The sequence below is a fragment of the Nansenia antarctica genome (genome assembly GCF_963989245.1).
Source record: "Nansenia antarctica genome assembly, chromosome: 2".
Lineage (NCBI taxonomy): Eukaryota > Metazoa > Chordata > Actinopteri > Argentiniformes > Microstomatidae > Nansenia > Nansenia antarctica.
In genome coordinates this window covers 4,596,908-4,605,110 of record NC_137675.1, presented here as the reverse complement: position 1 = coordinate 4,605,110, position 8,203 = coordinate 4,596,908, and positions in this window count along the sequence as shown.

Here is an 8,203-nt window from a genome sequence, read left to right as displayed (position 1 = left end):
GGTGGCTCCCCTGGTGCTAGGAAAGAAAAAAAAAGAAAAAAAAACAGGAAGGGAAAGGAGCTGGTTTACATAAATAAAGGCTATGTACACTATCCACTATACTATACTGTACAGATAGACGACTAGGGTTGTCATATTGCACATAGTGTTATTGCACATTCATTTAAAGTGTCGCAGTTTGCAGGCTTGAAATGTACACATTTGTGCCTCAGCACTACACCAGATTTTTTCAATCCAGCAGCTGCCATCAATCCGTCCAGACTGTCCAGGGCCCAGAACCTAGGTCTTTGCTGTGTTCAGGGCCTGGATGGCCCTGGGGTAGAAGCTGTGCTTCAGTCTGTTTGTCCTTGCGGCCATGGTCCTGTACCGCCTTTTCGAGGGCAGCCGGGCAAAGTGTTCGTACCCAGGGTGGGTTGGGTCTCTGGAGATCTTGGAGGCCTTCCTGAGACAGCGTGTGTTGTACAGCTCTTCCAGAGAGGGGAGGGGGGCGCCGGTGATCTTCTGGGCTGTTCTCACGACTCTCTGTAGCGCATTTCTCTCCGCGGTTGTGCAGCTGGAGAACCAGTTGCAGATGCCGTAGGTGAGGATGCTCTCCACTGCGCCGCGGTAGAAGGCCACCAGTATCTCCTGCTTGTTGTGTTCCTTCCTGAGGACTCTCAGGAAGTAGAGCCGCTGTTGTGCCTTCTTGATGGTGGCTACTGTGTTGTTCTTCCAGGACAGGTCATCCTGTATGTGCACCCCCAGGAATCGGAGGGTTGAGACTCTCTCCACGCTCTCTCCGTCGATGAGCAGGGGCTGGATCTCAGATTTTTTCCTCCTGAAGTCCACGATGATTTCCTGGGTCTTTGACTTGTTCAGCAGCAGGTTGTTAACCTTGCACAGCTTGCTCAGCTGCTCTACCTCATCCCTGTACGCCGCCTCGTCCCCCCCCGAGATGCAGCCCACCACGGTGGTGTCGTCTGCAAACTTTACGATGGAGTTACTGGGGTGGACGGGGGTGAAGTCGTAGGTGTAGAGGTTGTAGAGGATGGGGCTTAGCACGCAGCCCTGGGGGGACCCAGTGCTGAGTCTGAGGGCTGTGGAGGTGTGGGAGCCCACGCGCACCCTCTGGGGGCGGTCGGACAGGAAGTCCTTGATCCATGCACATATAGAGTGTGATAGACCCAGGTCTAGTAGTTTGGTCACTAGCCTGTCTGGAAGGATGGTGTTGAAGGCAGAGCTGAAGTCCACAAAGAGCAGTCTCGCGTAGCTGTTTCCCCTCTCCAGGTGGGATAGAGTGGCGTGGAGAGTCGTCGCGATGGCGTCCTCTGTGGACCTGTGGGCTCTGTAGGCGAACTGGTATGGATCCAGGTTGGGCGGGAGGCGTGTGACTATGTGGGCCCGGACCAGTTTCTCGAAGCACTTCATGATGATTGGTGTGAGTGCCACCGGGCGGTAGTCGTTTAGGCAGCTCACCGTGCTTTTCTTCGGGACTAACTATGGTAAACAGGTTGGTAAATCATGAAGGGAAGATTTACAGTGTTTGACACAGATTTAACTCTTTCCTCACCTCTCTTCTCTCTCTCAGCGGAATCCCTCAACGTCAGTCTGTCAGTGGGGTGGGAGGGTCTGCAACAGGACATAGTAGTTTTATTAATATATCATATGTTGTGTGGAGGGGGAATCATGTGTCACATACCCACATCATCATACATAGATAAAACGGTTTATTTCTGCAAAAGCAGCAATCCACTCAAGGTTGGACAACCTCTTAGTAAAGATGCTACGCACAGCAGGACTAAAAAGTTATTCCGTTCGAGGCAGCGCCTTTCCTTCTCCCACACTGCCCCCTAGGTCCTCATACTGGTACTACAACACCAAACTTTTCCTCAAGGAGTGTTTCAGGGTATGGAGGACCAAGTCTGACAAAATTAACAATAAATATATAGACACATAAATGAATGTATGAACAAATACACATACAAATACACACAGTATACCGCAATACATTTCTATATGTAATTATTCTTTTCCACATTTATTCTTTCTTTTCCACATTCATTCTTTCTTTTCCACATTCATTCTTTCTTTTCCACATTCATTCTTTCATTCTTTCTTTTCCACATTCATTCTTTCTTTTCCACTTTATCAGTAATGTATGCAAATATATGGGGGCGTATCTTGAATGTTGTCCACGCCCCTACGCATTTTCATTGGTTGATACCACGCGTGACGTATGAAAGCAGCGACACTGTTATTACCACAGACGGGTAAGAGAGTCTATAGCCCTGTTCTCTCACAGCGTCTTTCTCCCTATAATTTCCATGGAATCCCAAACTATGTCTATGACATCCCATGCTATTCCCGTGTTGTCCCCTTTCACACATGTCGGCAATGGTCTATACTAGTCCATCAGCACTGTATGGGAGAACTTGGTGATAACCACAATACCAGTTGACTCAATAACGCTCCGTGCACACCGCGGACCGTGACCCACCGTTCTGGCGCAACCTGGTGGGATGGACTTGACGTACTTCAACGTGCGATGCAGATGCAAAGCTCTACTCGTGTTGCTAGCGAAGTTTCCCACAGAAGTGGGGGAAAAAACGTCAGATCAGATATATAAACGGGTTATTTTGATAAACTGGACACATTTTGTGAATATATATGGTTACTTTCTCGCCTGAAAACATATACAAACTTCATAAAATGACATATTAACACTTGTAGAGCCAAATTACAGATTGTAGCCAATGGCGGCCAAAATTGAGGATTTAAAATCTGAGGCGAGAGCTGAGGGCTTCATCACGTCTCGCGCAGTATCAACCAATGAAAATGCGCAGGGGCGTGGACAACATGCTGCATACATTACTGATAATGCATACATTACTGATAATGCATACATTACTGATAATGCATACATTACTGATAAAGCGAAAGACAATGTTGTTTTCACCTAGCTATTCACATAGAATAGTTTGTCTTTGTCATTGTCAGATGTGTATGCAAATATAGGGGCGTATCTTGGACGCACTCTACGCATTTTCATTGGTTGATACTGCGCGTGACGTGGTAAAGCACTCAGCCAAGATCCAGGTACTAACACGGCCCAACCCTGCTTAGCTTCCGAGGTCGGACGAGATCGGGCGTATTCAGGCTAGTATGGCCGTGAGCAACAGTACCATGACCCAAAGCATCCATAATACACAGCCTGGAACATTGTTGTTGATGTAACTTTATTAAATATGCGGGATAAAGCACTCTATTTGTGGGTAGAATATGCACAAGGTGTCCTGGATGAAGGGAGAAGTGTGTTTCAATGAATTCTAACTTTATTGGGGGCATATGGCACTCTATATGGGGCTAAAAAGTGAATTGGAACTGCTGCTCTCAGTCGATGTAGGCCTCCATAAATGGCTAGACGCTGCACTCTTGAGGGTGAAAATGGTAGTGACAGCCCAGCACAGCAAACCATCGATAAGACCCAGCCTGGAACTTTGTCAATGATGTAACTTTATTAAATATGCGGGATAAAGCACTCTATTTGTGGGTAGAAAATGCACACGGTGTCCTGCTTGAAGGGAGAAGTGTTTTTTCAATGAATTCTAACTTTATTGGGGGCATATGGCACTCTATATTGGGGTAAAAAGTGAATTGGAACTGCTTCTCTCAGTCGATGTAGGCCTCCATAAATGGCTAGACGCTGCACTCTTGTGGGTGAAAATGGTAGTGACAGCCCAGCACAGCAAACCATCGATAAGACCCAGTCTGGAACTTTGTCAATGATGTAACTTTATTAAATATGCGGGATAAAGCACTCTATTTGTGGGTAGAATATGCACAAGGTGTCCTGGATGAAGGGAGAAGTGTGTTTCAAAAGAGTACCTGAACATTTCATTACCATCTGGGTGGGCAAATTCTAGATGTGATTTTTTTATTCCTATACATCCCTAGAAAAGTCTGGGGAAATGCCTATTTTAAGTAGTATAATTTGTATATTTAAACTTTAAAATTCTGAAAACAATTACTAAGTAGCTAAGTGAGCAATCTAGCTGACTATGACTGGAAACGAAGTACTATCCAGTTACTAGAATTATAGAAGATCTAGTTGTGTTTTCCTGCTGGTCTCGCTGCCTGGGTTTGAACAGACTTGTGGTGACTAAAAATGGCTTTAAAAAATGCCTTTCCACCAAAGAATATATATATATACCATATATATGCGATATATCATACCTCCACTATGATTCATATGCCCTAACCCTTTTTTTAATTTTAAAAACATGCTATGTGGAATGGAGTGTCTGCTCTCGGCTGAGGGCTTCATCACGTCTCGCGCAGTATCAACCAATGAAAATGCGCAGGGGTGTGGACAACATGCTGCATACATTACTGATAATGCATACATTACTGATAATGCATACATTACTGATAATGCATACATTACTGATAAAGCGAAAGACAATGTTGTTTTCACCTAGCTATTCACATAGAATAGTTTGTCTTTGTCATTGTCAGATGTGTATGCAAATATAGGGGCGTATCTTGGACGCACTCTACGCATTTTCATTGGTTGATACTGCGCGTGACGTGGTAAAGCACTCAGCCAAGATTACCTGAACATTTCATTACCATCTGGGTGGGCAAATTCTAGATGTGATTTTTTTATTCCTATACATCCCTAGAAAAGTCTGGGAAAATGCCTATTTTAAGTAGATAATGTATAATTTGTATATTTAAACTTAAAAATTCTGAAAACAATAAATGTACCCATCCATGGGTTTAGGGTTAGGGTTAGGGTTATACATTATATATAATTTGTATTGTAATCTGTAAAATATACAGACTTTTCCAGAATAGAAATCTAATCAGTAAAAACTAATCTAAAACTAATCTAAGCAAGCCTTTAGAATATGGATAATAACACATACAATACATACAAATCTTACTTACTCCTCTTACTGTAGGCTATTGTCTTTATATAATGTGTGCATATAATGCACTTTGAATTGCCCTTGTCGTATGAAATGTGCTATACAAATAAACTTGCCTTGCCTAAACCCTTTTGGAAGGTTTTGTTTATGTCCAGGTTTCACACATCTCTGTAGTTACATGTTCAGTGAGTGAGTCTAGTTGCTGGTGACCGCTAGGACCATAGGCAGATGCCTTGTTGGTAAGTAATTTGTTCAAAGCAAAAAAAACAAATAAAGTGTGTGTTTACCCCCTCAAATAAATTAACTTAGCCCCAGTCAGATCCATATTTAGAGGTAAGTTACCTCAGGTAACTTTAGCTAGCAAGCTAGTTAAGAGTTAGTGGTAATGTTTATCTAGCTAGTTACTAAGCATCCTTATTACATTTATTTTGAACTTATATTCTCAATTGACTTTCACATTGATCTAATTACAGTTTTTCCCAATTGCTAAAAAACAAAAGCCAATTCTCTAAACCAAATGACCAGTTCTCTAAACATATTTGATAAAACTAGCTCCCATTTGCCAAAACCATAAACACATTTCACATGAAGACACAATTCACAAAACACAATCCTCCTTTTCTTATAAGTCTAAACACATTTTGTCTTGCTAAAACACAAGTTGCAAAAAACTCATGTGATGCAAACTCATGTGATGCAAAAAAGCTCATGTGATGCAAAATGCTTGCCACAGTCAGCAAAATTTGAACACAATGAACACACCTAGCTTCATTCATTAAACATAACGACTCAACATTTAAGACACTTGTTGCAAATGATTGTGGTGTGTGTGTGTGTGTGTGTGTGTGTGTGTGTGTGTGTGTGTGTGTGTGTGTGTGTGTGTGTGTGTGGTATAGTTCCATAAATAAATAAAAAAAACATCACACCCTGAACATTGTTTTCAGTGAGTATTGTTGTGTGTAATGGATCCTCTGTAGTGTTTGCATTGAGTTGTGATACAGTACAGTAGTGTACATGTTACGGTACATGTGGGAATACAGTACATGTGGGAAAACTAGGGTTAGGGTTAGGTGCTAGGGTGCTAGGGTTAAGGTTAGGGTTAGGATTAGGGGTAGGGTTAGGGTTAAGGTTAGGGTTAGACATGCCAGCATGTACCAAGTCACCCTAGCACCTAACCCTAACCCTAGTTTTCCCACATGTACCGTATTCCCACATGTACCGTAACATACATACTGTATTTTCTGTAGATTTACATATTGTTCATATGAAACACACACACATCTATGAATGCCCAATACTCTACAGTGATATATTCTGAGAACAGATACTGTAAGGTTTCTAAAAATGTGCTTTGGCAGTTGTGAAAAAAAAGAACATTCTCACACACTGAACATTGTGTTTTCAGTTGTTTTGTTGTAGTCTGTAATGATGCATATAGTGTTTACATTTTTGCAGGCTTTGAGCAGATGTTTTGGTGTGAAAGTTTGAGTTTTGAAGAGAGAAGGTGTGGTTTTGCTTATGTAGCTTTAGAAAAGTGTGTTGTGTTTAGAGTTTGGGGAAAATGGAGGGAAGTTTTGTGAAATGTGTTTTAGCAATTGAGAAAAACAGTATAATCAAAGCTGTAAAGAAAATACAGGTGATGAACAAGAATAGAAATGAAAGAACCAAACTAAGATTGTTTTCGCCAATAGCTATGAAATACATCTCTTAAAAATGTCTGCAAATGCTGAATCACAAAACACGGACGGAATGTACACTATTTTCACTGTCACTGTCGAAATACAGTATTATGTCTGAAAAATCTCAAATAATTCTGAAATAATTACACTGGCTACAATTGTGTGTGCATGGGTATGCCTGTCTACACAACACATGAAGCACAGAATGTGACAATGTGTGTACCTCAAATGTACTTTTTGAAGTTGCTGCATACTTTCTGTACAGAGCAAGAACATTAAGAAATGGTCACATCTAATGTCTTCCCTGGCAATGCATCTAGTCTATTTCATTTCATTGTATATATTCTGCTAATATTTTCTAGACATGTCAATATGATTACTGCAAATAGTGAAAATACCACCGCTCATCCTTTATCAGACTTTGCTGAGGTTCTGGAACTGAAGAGTGTCAATAGAGTGCAAAATAACAGTTACTCAAACACTGTGCAAAAAAACGGTTTATTGTGAGCTTTCTGTCATATATGATAGGAATATGATTACTGCAAAAATGCACCAAATCATTTTGTTTTGAACGTGTTCTTCACCGTTTTGAACACAGTATGTTAACAATGAAAACATGTCAACTTTGTCGCTTTTACCATGTCACGCGCGGTATCAACCAATGAAAATGCGTGGGGCATCAACCAATGAAAATGCGTGGGGCGAGGACAACATGCAAGACACGCCCCTATATTTGCATACATTACTGATAATCGGGGAAAGAATGAAAGCTTGAATGTGGAAAACAATGTGGAAAAGAATGTGGAAAAGAAAGAATGAATGTGGAAAACAATGTGGAAAAGAAAGAATGAATGTGGAAAAGAAAGAATAAATGTGGAAAAGAATAAATACATATAGAAATGTATTGCGGTATACTGTGTGTATTTGTATGTGTATTTGTTCATACATTCATTTATGTGTCTATATATTTATTGTTAATTTTGTCAGACTTGGTCCTCCATATTATGGAACTGTCTCTCTCACCTTCGGTCAGTGGGCGCTTCTCCACTGTTGAAACCGGGAACGTCCCCCTCATTTCTCCCTCTTTGTGTGTCCCTCTCTTCCCCTCTTTCTTCTCTCCTCCGTTTGAGTCTTGATCTATGAAACCAGAGAGTGATTTCATGAATAATGTTTTAAATAGAGTTTTGAGACACTGTAGCCTACTATAAACACAATACATCTTATATGTGATTTGTATCAATATCTACATCATCTAAACATATGCACAAAGTAAATATAATATATACAATACAAACAGTTATTTAGCCATTTATGAAGAAACATCTTCAATAGCAAAAGAGCTTCAATATTGACGGGATCAGATCGCTTTAGACTCGCCTGCTCTTCATTCCTCTGTGTAGTCAGCAGAGAGGTACCAGAGGTGAACTGAAATGATTGAAAACTATTTCCGTACAGTCTAGTTTATACAAATGGAAGAATAGGCATGTGTACAATTACATGTAATTGCACCAATAGGTCAATTGTAACGATCACATTTACTTTTTTCGAAATTGTATTTACTTTCCGTTAAGGAAATTGTCCTAATTTTAGCAAAGAAAATAAGATAAAATCACA